Raw genomic sequence first — 12,985 nt, 5'->3', positions numbered from 1 at the left:
TAACTCGTTAGAGACCAGAGTAGCATCAAGCCATATCCCCACCACTGAGGGAGCAATCGTGTATTTTTGCCCCCCTAAAAGATAGGGTATCCTAATTTGAGGGGTTGTCTGGAATCTGCCCCCTGTTGAGGAGGGGGTTCAGAAAGCCCACTAGACCCTAGCTATTATACATTTGAGGGAGAAATGGGGTCCAGGTGTTGCACTCTGGCATTGGGCCATAACACTACCCCAAACGAGTTAAACTGACCTTTTTGCCCCCTCTGGACAGAGAGGGGGTGTGCCCCCAATTTGCCTTGGGGAGGCATAAAGCCTACTTGATGGCAGGAATATTATTTTCATAAAGTAATGGGGTGGGTCTGGCCCATCTTGACATCAGCCCCACCCTCACCCCTAAAGCCTCAACTGTCTTTCTACTACCCTTGGGGCTAATGCATCTCCACTGCCAATGACAAGGAGAGGATATTTTGATTCTTTTGGGTGTTGTTTTTACATACAGGCTAGAAGACTAGGACTAAATCTCACTACTTGCCATGCTAAATAGCTGCACTTTTCAGGCTATGGTTGGCCACCAATTGGAGAAACCTATGAGGAACCAGGAAAGATAGAATCCCCACCCGGGGTCTCCTTCCCAGCGGTGGAGGGACACCCTAGTCCTCAGGGTCCGTTTAGCAGAGAGTACACAAATCAGGCGGAGTCACCAACTGGAGGAATAAAGAGAAGTTTATTACATGGATTATAGTTTGAGCTAATACAGAGTCCCAGGACAGTCAAGTGACTATTCTACGGAGGCTGCCCCTTCACTCTGGGGCACCCAACCTTATATACACACAAAACTGCTTAGTCAGAGGACAACTCCACCCCTAGCGTATTCAAGGTCCTCTGCGGCCTTCAGAATATTTCAGGGATACACGTGTGGTGGGAGAAGGTACAGATGCAGCTGGCAGGAGGTGGCAACGACCTGTACGAACCTGTTCTGGCAGTTATTGATTAAGCACAACAATTCTCGGAACTACGGTTAGAACAAGTAAATTACAGCGATAAGCAGATTGCAGCCCAAGGCTGCGAGCACAAGGTCAATCATCAAAGTTCAGGAGGTTTGTCGAGCACATGGCAACATAATAAAGATAAACAGATGCCTAGCAGCTATGGTGTATGATTAGGTTTATGTACATTTTCTCAATCCCTCCTTTTGCCATTGTGAGGCAAGTTTGAATGTCATTCAGTGTCTATGTTAATGGACACAAGGTCTTTTATCTCCTGCTCAAGGGACACCATAGATGTGTGTTGAGGAGGGCGAACAGGCCAGGGGGCAAGGGATGCCATACAGCAACCACACAAAGCAGGTAGGCACTGTACACAAAGACAACAGGTGAGGAATACAGCAGCGAGCACAAAAAGGAATATTAGTATCTTCCAGCCCCATTGGGAAATCAAGCCCCAAAACCAGTCGGTCAAGGACCATGTTCCTTCGTCTTGGTGTATTGTGGAAGCTATCATATGCAACCTTTGAATAGCTTTATACACTGAAGGGGCATTGTCTGGAATATAAACGCAGCAGCTCGATCCGATCAAAGTACAAACTCCACCACGGTCCGCCAAGATGATGTCAAGAACCATTCTGTTTTGAAGAGTAACAAGGCGGTCAGCAGTGAGCTCTGCAGTGATGTTACTCAGAGCTCCTGCTGTTTCATTTATTGTTGCTTCCACGACTCGTTTGAGATGTCTGATATCCCTACTGTTCATCATAGGGCCCCAAAAAGGAAGGACTCCTTTAAAGTAGTCCAATGCTTCTTGTGCTGAGGTATCTTCTGCAGATATTACCCCTCTCCGAGTCCTGTGGTGTTGAGGGCCAGCTGTGTAAGTTGGTGGTAGTAACCAAGCAATGTAACACGTGCCGGTCCAGGTGGGTACCAAGGAGGTGTAGGCATTATTACCACAAACAAAATACGTGTTTTGTGATGGTATCATGGTAGGCCAATTAGTTCCATTCAATATTACTGTAGCATTACAGTTACTGGCACCTACACTTCTATTACCACTTTTCTGAAAAGAAAGTGGAGCCTTGACCTGTGTTACAAAAAATCTTCGGCCAATCCGGGGTGTGGTATTAAAGGATAAAAAATATATGTCAGTAGACCTATTTCGTCGGTCAGCATATTCTGACTTTTCTTCCTTTGTTCCATAAACTCTCGTTCCAGTGGGCCAGCATAACCGGTATAGGTGGGTGACCAATAGTCCGGAATTAGTAGCATCCATTGAGGTAGCCCAAATGGCTGATAGTTCATACCAGGTGCTGCAGGAGCCATCAAAAGAAAAAGGGAATGAAATATATGGCAACCTTCTTTGCACGGAACTCGGTAGCAAGCCACATATCCAACAATTTGTTGTATTTACAGCCAGCTGATGTTGATATAACAGATATGAAGGTATTGTTTTCATATTCCTTACGTCGTCCTTCCTCATAGGGTGGTAAGGAAACATGGCTGAGTTCTGAAGGCGGTGGCGTAGTTGGTGAGAGCTCTGAATCAGAATCATGTATTACCCACCCAATGCAGGACAGAAGTACCAAAAATAGTATTATTATGGTGAGACAAGCGATACGTGGGCCTAATAGTCTTTTTAAATGACTTATTTTCTTCTTTTTCCTCTTGTCTTCTTGTATAACACCCATTTCTCTTTATTGCTTGTCCCACTAGCAGTTCAGTCCGACCTAAGTGCTGCCCGTGACTGGTGGTTCCTTCACTGTGGGGTGATACCAGCAGTCCTATTAACACACTCTGGTCCGCCCCGACAGACAAAATCACGGCCCTGCAGCTATCGTCAGACTTAGTACAGGGGAAAAGCAATCAGTTCATTGTTCATTTTCTTATTTTCGTGGGCTGAAATCGTATCTTGTGGACTGTGGTATGGTATGGTCAGGAAACAATTGTTCAGTGTGACCAAAATCTGAGGGAACCTCCTGCAGCACACTGTTGTTCTGTTTTTTATCACTCCGCGTAGTGTTGCTGAAATGGTCCTCAGTCATCGGGTGGTCACCACTTTTTATTTCATCAGAGGGTACGAGTAGGGGTACTTTCTTACAGTGGGATGCATGTATCCAATTCTTAGCTCCCTCAACTTTAACTGCTGTTCGAGTAGCAAGAAGGACCTGTCGCGGACCTTTCCATCGAGGTTCGAGACTCTTTTTCTGCTGGAAATTCTTTGTGAGAACCCAGTCGCCAGGTAGTATCTTGTGACCGGGATCAGTGGATACAGATGGGAGTGCTTCACGCACCTGTTGGTGAATAGAACGCAAAGAATTAGTGAGTTAATTTAAATAGTCCATCAAAATAGGATGTTCTAGTTCTGAGTACTTGTGAGGTCAAGGGACCCCCCAGACATTTGCTGGCCTTCCCATCACTATCTCATGGGGTGACAACCCTGATCTAGAGTGAGGCGTCATCCTGACAGACATTAAAGCCAGGGGCAACGAATCCGGCCACCCAGTGAAAACCCAAAGATATGTCTGCTATCTGGATGAATGGGAATGCTAAAGAATGCATTTTTAAGATCGATAACAGAGAACCAAGTAGCGGAGGCAGGTATCATTGTTAATAATGTCGTAATGTCAGGAACAACAGGGAACTGGGGTATTACAATCTTATTGACCGCCTGTAAATCAATAACAAATCGGAGTCCTGGAGACGCAGTGCCATCAGATAATTTTTTATGAACAGGAAGGACAGGACTGTTACAATCATTACCACGCGTTTCTTCAATGACACCCAAATCAATCAACTGGGTCACAATATTTTTGAGTTGTTGTTCAATGTGTTGGGATAATTTGTATTGGGGAAGACGAGGTAATTTGGCATTGGCTTTCAAGCGTATGACATACGGTGGTATGTCCAGACATCCGCCATCGTCCTTATGTGTGGCCCATAAAATGTCTGGCAAATCTCGAAGTTCGGGTGGAAGTGGTTTTGACAAAAATTGTGACGGGGAAATATTTGGACCTAAAGTGACATGAACTCCATCCGGAGAGCATTAAATGTTGGCGTACAATTTCTTTAATAGGTCCAAACCCAATAAATTCCCACTACAGGCCGAAGTAAGAATGAGAGGGGAGCTAATGGTCTAAGGACCTATAGCAACATGCAGCGGATGGGAGACGGGGTTAGCCACCGGAACACCAGAAAAACCCATAGAGACGTTAATATTGCCAGACAGAGGGACCCCTTGGACTTCTTCCTGTTTAACAGAAGTTTTGGTGGCCCCAGTATCTACCAAAAAATCATGTGGAGTACCGTCTAATTGTGCCTCAACATGAGGGACATTCTGCCTAACAGGAATAGAACCTGGTCCCACCCCCCTCTGTCAAAGGCTGTCCTAGTCAAAGGAGGACCCCTGACCTTCATACGCATCATAGTCATCATTAAAATATTGACGCTGGGATGAAGCATCAAAATAATTCGGGCAGGGGGTACTGTGGGACCGTGAAGGGGCCTGCTGGTGGGGTCTGTCTGTAGGACCAGACCTACCTCGTGGTCTGTTGTCCTGTTGCGGTGGGGGCATGGGGCGGCCTGTGGAGTAGTCCTTATTGGGGCAGTCATTCTTCCAGTGGCCCTCCTGCTTGCAATAGGCGCACTGATTGTAGGAGAGGGAAGAACAGGGAGGGCGTTGGGACTGCCTTCTGTCATTGGGAGGTCCTTGTGACCTTGATCTGGACTGCTGTTGACGGGGATGAGGGTAGGCCTGCTGAAATAACACCTTCGTTTTCAACTCCTTAGTTTTTTTCTCATTCTTTTCCTGTTCTTCTATCTCCCTGTTCTCATAATATTGGGCCATTGTCAGTATTCCAGTGGCAGTAGAGACTGGCCACGTACGTTCACACAATTTCAATTTTCCCTTTATGTCTGGTAATAAATTGTCCACAAATTTGTCAACAAAGAGTCTTATCCCCCCTTCAGTGGTCATGTCTTGGCCGCTGTAATCAGAAAAGACACCCTCAAACCTTGTATAAAAGTCCGAAACACCCTCGTCCTTTTTCTGTTTACAGGCGGCCAATTTATCCCAATTTATCCTGTGTGGTGCAAGTATGGTCTTCATTAAATCCAAAATACGCAGTGGGAGAGCCAATATAAGTGGGTCTGGTTTCGCTCCCCCAACCCTGTCCCTTTCTGCTGCTTGCAATTGGTCCCACGTGCCCCCTAGTTCAGCATGGTCGTGCCTCCGTACTTTTGACCATACTTCCTGCGGGACTACTGCTGCCATTAACATGTCAATATCGGACAACGTCATAGTACAGGATTCAAGAATTTGTTGCAGTTCTTTATAATATCCTGCAGGATTCTTACGGGGTCAGGTAAGGCGGCTTTTAGGGTATATGTTTCAGATCTTTTCCATGGGGTGTGTACCCACATTTGTTGAAAATGCCCTGCGGTAATAACTTGGCCAGCGTTATCCATCACCGGCTCTCGCCAAACCGGCGGAACCTCTCTCATGGGAAACATGGATGCCCTTATAGAAGGGCTACATGTCCACAGGTGGTCCCTATATACGAGAAGAGTAACAACATAATCATGTAGACCAGAACCAAATGGCAGTCCAGTAGAGGCGCGTTTTTGGAGGCCCACCAGTCCCGCGAGAGCTGAGGAACCATCATCCTCATATTCTTGTATTATAATGTTGCACATAAGGGTAGCTGCATGTAACTGAACTAAACTATCCCATTGTTTCATAGTGTGGACAATGTCCCTGACCCCATAGTCATTCCAATTAGTCATCCACCTCCGTGTCATTTCTTCAATGACATCTTGTGAATTAGAGAACAAGTGTCCGCGGAGGGTGCGCTTTCGCGGGGTCATGGGACGGGGGGTATGTGTGGTGTCTAAACAGGAGTCAGGGGTGGGCCAAACGGGGGCCAGTCGAGGGGTGGGTACAGTCGGGCGGGGTGTATCCTCTATAGGTCTGGTGACAGGAGGGGTGGTGGTGGGTGGCGGAGCACTCACCTGAGATCCAACCGGGGGTGACACAATAGGGTCACCTGGTGCAGTTTGAGGATGTAGTGTAGGATATATTGGTGGAGTATATAACGGGGGTTTATCTAACATATCATTTAAAAGGGGGTCTTCCTCTTGTGGCTTATCCACTACTGTCCTGGAAGGGTAACACTTATCAGTTTGTAAGTGAAGCCTTCGGTCATGTTCTAAAATTTTCTGTTGATGTTCAGCTATGTCAGAGTCATATACCTTTTCAGTCACCGTCCTGGTCTTATGTCTCTGTAATTCTTTCTCTGCCTTCCTACATCTTTGGTGTGCTTCTTTCTGCCAAGTCCATAGTGAATCAAACATCCCTGGTCTACTTTTGGTCACAAACAAACGTTCCTGTAAATAGTCTAATTTATCTTTATCAAATGTCCCGTGAATAGGCCATTGTACATCAGAACTACCTTTGGTTCTTTTTATCCATATATCAGACCAGATAATCGGGCCTATGCCATATTTAACATATATATCATGATTCGGAGTCCCGGCCGGAGGAGCGGGGCATGTTTCCTCCAGGCGGGAGTACGTACTGCAAAGACAACAACACAATTTCCTAAAACAACTGAACGCTGGCATTCTTCCAGTATTTAAAAAAAAAAATTCTTACACCAGTGGTTTGAATACACCAAATGAGTGGCAAATATGCCCTTTGCTTCCTATATACTTAAATGACAACTGAGGTCAGTCTTACCACTGACGTCGATCTTTGCAAAGAGCAATAGAAACCGTACAATACTCACAGACCTATTTTTAGACAGGAATCTTTCAACTCCCGTCCTTACCTGACACTTCTGTTATAGTCCGACAGTTGGGGACTCCAGTAGTTCACGGAAAACAGAGACCCGAATTCAGACAGCGTCAGCAGAAGTCGAGCCGGCTGGAAGACACACAGTGGAGATCCGCAGGTCCACGACAGAGAACGAAGCTCAGAATCTGGTGTGGGGTGCCTCCCTTGGAAGTCCAATCATGAGTCCTCCGTCACCTGGTCGGTCCCCTGGATGCCTGACTCGGGTCCCTGTTCGGGCGCCAACTGAGGAACCAGGAAAGATAGAATCCCCACCCGGGGTCTCCTTCCCAGCGGTGGAGGGACACCCTAGTCCTCAGGGTCCGTTTAGCAGAGAGTACACAAATCAGGCGGAGTCACCAACTGGAGGAATAAAGAGAAGTTTATTACATGGATTACAGCTTGAGCTAATACAGAGTCCCAGGACAGTCAAGTGACTATCCTACGGAGGCTGCCCCTTCACTCTGGGGCACCCAACCTTATATACAAACAAAACTGCTTAGTCAGAGGACAACTCCACCCCTAGCGTATTCAAGGTCCTCTGCGGCCTTCAGAATATTTCAGGGATACACATGTGGTGGGAGAAGGTACAGATGCAGCTGGCAGGAGGTGGCAACGACCTGTACGAACCTGTTCTGGCAGTTACTGATTAAGCACAAAAATTCTCTGAACTACGGTTAGAACAAGTAAATTACAGCGATAAGCAGATTGCAGTCCAAGGTTGCGAGCACAAGGTCAATCATCAATGTTCAGGAGGTTTGTCGAGCACATGGCAACATAATAAAGATAAACAGATGCCTAGCAGCTATAGTGTATGATTACGTTTATGTACATTTTCTCACCTACCAAACTGATACATTTCTGAAAAATAAGGAAGTCCAGTGTAGTATGCCTTGTATGGATCATGTGGCATTTTCTTACCCACAATGCTCTGCAAACATCAATCTCTGATTTAAATCATCCATTTTCCTAGCACTTCTGTGACATAAACTTCTGGAATCAGCATTGATCCAGAAATTGTAATGTGGAGACATCAGAGTTCCCTGTCATAAAACTGACCAGATTTGGCAATTAAGGTAGCTGTGGTAATTGGGCTCAGGCTCAGCCGTCACCTCCCAAGAGTCCCATTGATCCATTTCTGTCAGGGGCACTAGAACAGCCACACAAAGGGATTACATTCTTATCAAGACAAGAGAAGTGAGTGGGTGGACTTTTGTGGATCTCTGCAGATCCTGGATGTTTACATCACAGAAATGCAATGAAAATCTCTGATTTTTACAAAGTGTGAAGTTTGCAAGACTTTGTGGATAACAAAGCATTGTAGGATCCATGTGAGGCAGTCTACTCTGGACTCCCCCCTGATAGCTAGTTTTCAGAAGTGTCTTGGTTACTCCCAGGTGTCAAGTTTTGGGAAATGTCTGGGAATGGTTTGTTTCCTTAGCTACGGCCATAAATCTGCAGATAGTCTCATTGCAAAAAAGTGAAATGTGATGACTCCAAGTTGCATTTTGGGACATTTTGTTGTACAGGCACTAGGTCCAGCCACACAAGTAAGTTACCATTTTTATTGGGAGACCTGGAAACACAGAAAAGCAGAACATTTGTTACTACCAATTGGATTTATCTGCACATGTGGCTTCAAAAGGTTAGCTAGTGTACAAGAAAGAAGACATTTTGCAAAATGCCCTCTTTATCACAATAGTACAGATAACCACAAATTCAGAAACATACAAATAACTACAGTTCCTGAACTCAGTATCTTGTGTAGATTACAGAAATACATCGTTTTTCTTCATAACCATCTTTCATTCTTTATACTTAAGGTTTCCAGTTTCCAATTTCCAGTTAAAACAGTCTCTAACTGGTAAAACACCACAGAATGTAATATTTGCTTTCCAAAGAAAAATGGAAAACACTGGATTTTGGCACTTGTGGTGACCAATAGTAGAAATGCAGTCCCTACTTCTAAGCACTTTTCTATGATGAATGTTATTGCTATGGCCCACACTGGCCATGATAAGCCACTTATTGTGCCCTTGTTTTCATCTGCAAGGTCTACGGTACCTTAGGACCTACTTCCACTCCTGTTCTGGGAGCATGGCTCATATTTTTTTATCTGTTTGTTTTTATTACAAAACAACAACAGTAGCAGTGCTCACGGTGGAGGAGGAACTAGGGGAGGGGGAGGCAGGGAAAAAAGGGGGGAGAAGGCAGGGGCATCTCGGAGACAATTTTGAATAACAGTCGGTCATTTTTTTACACTGGCATGCGACAGATAAAAATCATAGAGCCAGTTACAATAACAATGTACTTGCAATCATGTTCAATGGAGGTAAAAGGATATGGTGATAGGTAACCCATATAATATGTTCGAGTAAAGGGGTGGGGCCAATTTTGTATTATGTAGGATGGAGGAGGGGAGCATGGATATAGTGCGCAGTAGTGTCTTATTACAGCGTATGGGAGTGTACGCCCTCGAGGAATTTGCACTGAGCACACGCAGACAGGTATGTGTAGTGGGCATCGCATCGCGATGTCCTGGGTTGCACATTGCATATCACTCCGCTCTGGCCCACTGTAGCAGGACTTGGAACCATTGATTGAAGTCCAGGGTAGTGGGTGCCTACCACTGCATCGCTAAGAGGCATTTAGACAGTATAAACACCAATTCAATAAATCTGTGGAGGCATATATCTCCTTTGGCTTTAGGGCGAAGCCCTTGGAGGCAAGATTCAGGGGTGCCAGCTAAATTATGACTCACCAGGTCCGCCATTAATGCAGGTATTTGGTGCCAGAAGCGCCGCAACGGATGACAGTCCCATACCATGTGATAAAAACCCACAGCGCAGGCACGCAGAAGCTGTTGTTGGAAACATGCATTTAATGCGATATGGGGATAAATAGGTTTGATCAAGATAGTTAAATTGGGTGAAACAAAACCTAGGGTTGCGCGATATCTCCTTAACGTGTCGAAGGGCCCTCATCCAGGACTCTTGGGACAGAGGGCTGGGGAGGACTACATTCCAGTTGGTGAGTGCACCGTTCATACCAGTGCTGGCCTTATTATTCAGGACCTTGTATAACATGGTTTCAATTTTCTTGGGGCCTACTCCCAACAATAGCATTTGACACTGCTCTGCGTTACCATTCCGCCATGTATTGCGTATTAGCAGTTGTACTGCACAGTATGTTAGGAACTGTCCTGGACCTATGTCATGAGTGCCCTTCAGTTTGTCAAATGATAATACTGAGCAGGGAGCATGGCTCAAACAAAATGGCTTCAGCTCACTGTCACTGAATGTCGCTGCGTAGTGGCCTCGCCGCCTGTCTCAGTGCAGGGCAAGTGGCACCTCCATGATTCCCTACTCTTTCATTGAGAGCTCAGATATCAGGATTGTGACAACAAAGATCACTGCACATATGGATGACTTAAGAATCCTTGTCCTCCTATAAAATACTGCACCCAACACTCCTGGTTTTAGGTTTATATTATGATTGTTTGCAAAGCATGCATGTCGGAGCCGTATCCCTTTCTACAGAATGATCAGGGGCTATATCTTGAATATGTTCAGTGCCCATGTGCCATGGAAAGAGGTCCTTGAGCTGGGTTTGATAAAACTGCATTGCTTTTAGTGCATACATTAACTTAGATAATATATAAGTTAGCTTGTAAGCTGTAAATATTACAGCGCTGAAACACTGAGAGGCAACCACTGCTTTGTGTTTTCTAGTAAGTGCTGCAGATAATGCAGTGTCAGCAAAACCGGGTTCAGGGGCCCGTAGTGAGCCTGCACACTGATGCAGACACAGCCCCAGTATAACCAATTTCAGATTTCATTCATACTACCTTCGTGTCATAACAAAGCTTGGGACTTCAGGGGCTGAAACAATGCTTGCAACATCACCTGTGGAACACACCGTGACCATATTTATTTGAAACACATTGAGCTGCGCTCATTCTGTCCCCCAAGATGGAAAATGTACTGTTAACAGTGCATGCTCTCCAGAATGCAGAGGTAAAGTGCTTTGTGCACCTGTCACAAATGTATGACAGAAACACCGAACTTGCATCTCTTTATAAAACACAATGACCTACACACATATTTGATCAAAAATAAGGGTTCAGAGGCCCTTGTGCTGGCATTCAAATTAAAACGAAATCCCAGAGACACAGGCCAATAATTTAAAATAAGTGCCATTTCCATTGTGAACTGTACATGCAAATGACCAGAGGCATCTTGCGGGTGGTGAGGCTTCCTTACTACCTTAGCAATTGGGATGTTGGTGACAGCAAACTACTGCTGTATGAAGAACCAGCTAAGTCTGTGCATATTAGCTTAGCAAGGTTCAACCCTCTGACAGGGTAGCGCAGGAGAAGGCCCAGGTCAGACAGTGAGAATACATTTATTAGCCCAGTACTTTTGTGGTACCTAAAAGCAAGGAACAGGCCAGAGTAACACCAGCTTGTAATTATCGATACCCACACTGTCTATATATCTCATGTCTTAAGTAGAAAATCTTTGTTCACTAAGGGCCATAAGTATCATGCATTTTTTAAGTTTGTGACCGCAAAAATGCATTTTGGTATGTATGAATTACAAGTTGCGATTCAGTAACTTGTTATCGACTCACATTTTGGAATTGCGACTACATACCTATTCAGTATTAGGAAGGGGCGTGTCAAGAGCATCCCTTCTTAATACCGAATTCCAGCAGTATGTAGGAATGTTTTTGTGACCGAAATGCTGTCGCAAAACATTCACATTTTACCACCTACAACAAGTAGGTGGTAACCCATTTGCAAATGGGAAGGTGTCCCCAAGGGATTCATTCTTCTTTCTGAATGCATGCCAGAACTACGGACCACTGCCTACTCTTAAAAAAATTAAAAGAAAACTTTTCATTTTTCTTTTTTAAACGCATCTCGTTTTCCTTTAAGTAAAACGGCCTGCAATAAAGAAAGAAAAAAAAGATTGCTTTATTTAAAAGCAATCACAGAGATGACGGTCTGCTGAACTCAGCAGGCCACCATCCCTGTGAATATAGCCATTCATAATGGGTTGCAAATTGTGACCTACCTCATGAATATTAAAGAGGTTGGTCGATTTGCGAGCCATTGGGAATTGCTAAATGAAACTCCTGGAGTTTCATACATTCAAATAGTGATTACCTAACTGAGGTTCCCAGAAAATCACAATTAGGTAATTGCTATTCAGATAAATGATACATCTAGCCCTAAATATTTGCAATCTGTCTTAGGACCAGAGCAGCAGGTAGAGGTGTTAAATGCTCATCAATAAACTTGTATCTGCTTCAATCAAAACCTTAATAGGGTGCAAACACCTTGCAGTTAGATAGGAGAGGAGTTGAGAGAAATAGTGAAAGGTACTTGAAAGACTAAATTTAGTGAAAGTGTACAAAAAAAGGAAGTTTAAGGCAGAAAAGGATAAAGGAATAAATGACAATAGGAAGAAAGAGGGAAGGATCATCAACAGTTCCTTCGAGACCGTCATTTTCCTGGAAAGCTGGAAACACGCCGAAGTCAACGCCTTGCTCAAAAAGCCCAAAGCCGACCCCGAAGACCTCAAAAACTACCGACCTATCTCCCTACTCCCCTTCCCTGCAAAGGTCATAGAGAAGATAGTCAACAACCAACTTTCCCGCTTCCTGGAGGACAATGGCCTACTGGACGTCTCCCAGTCTGGATTCCGCAAAAACCACAGCACCAAGTCTGCTCTCATCACCTGCACCGACGACATCAGGACCAGGCTTGACGAAGGTGAAACCGTTGCCCTCTTCCTCCTCGATCTCGCCGCAGCCTTCAACACTGTATGTCACCAAACCCTTAGCACACGCCTTTTCGACACCGGAATTCGCCACAGAGCCCTGGACTGGCTCACCTACTTCCTCTCCAAAAGAACACAAAGATTTCGCCTCCCCGTTCCGGTCAAAGGGGACCAAGACCATCTGCGGAGTCCCCCAGGGATCCTCACTCAGCCCCGCCCTCTTCAATATCTATATGGCTCCGCTCGCCAACAACGTCCAATCACACAGCCTCAGCATCATCTCCTACGCAGACGACACTCAGCTCATCCTCTCCCTCACGAGGAACCCCGCAACCGCCAAGAACAATCTCTACACCGGACTCCTCGCTATCGCCAACTGGATGACAGCA

General features: G+C 45.3%; 1 long non-coding RNA gene across 1 annotated transcript; it reads right to left on the bottom strand.

Annotated features, from left to right (window-relative positions):
* Positions 1-702: 702 nt before the first annotated feature.
* LOC138283978 (uncharacterized) lies at positions 703-7,173 on the bottom strand. The gene is made up of 2 exons (XR_011201334.1): positions 6,809-7,173; positions 703-3,274 (listed from the first exon to the last, which is right to left on the bottom strand). It is a non-coding gene; the product is annotated as an uncharacterized lncRNA (long non-coding RNA).
* Between the last annotated feature and the right edge of the window lie 5,812 nt (positions 7,174-12,985).

The sequence above is a fragment of the Pleurodeles waltl genome, chromosome 3_1 (assembly GCF_031143425.1).
Source record: "Pleurodeles waltl isolate 20211129_DDA chromosome 3_1, aPleWal1.hap1.20221129, whole genome shotgun sequence".
NCBI lineage: Eukaryota > Metazoa > Chordata > Amphibia > Caudata > Salamandridae > Pleurodeles > Pleurodeles waltl.
This window is presented reverse-complemented; position numbering and strand designations above follow the sequence as displayed.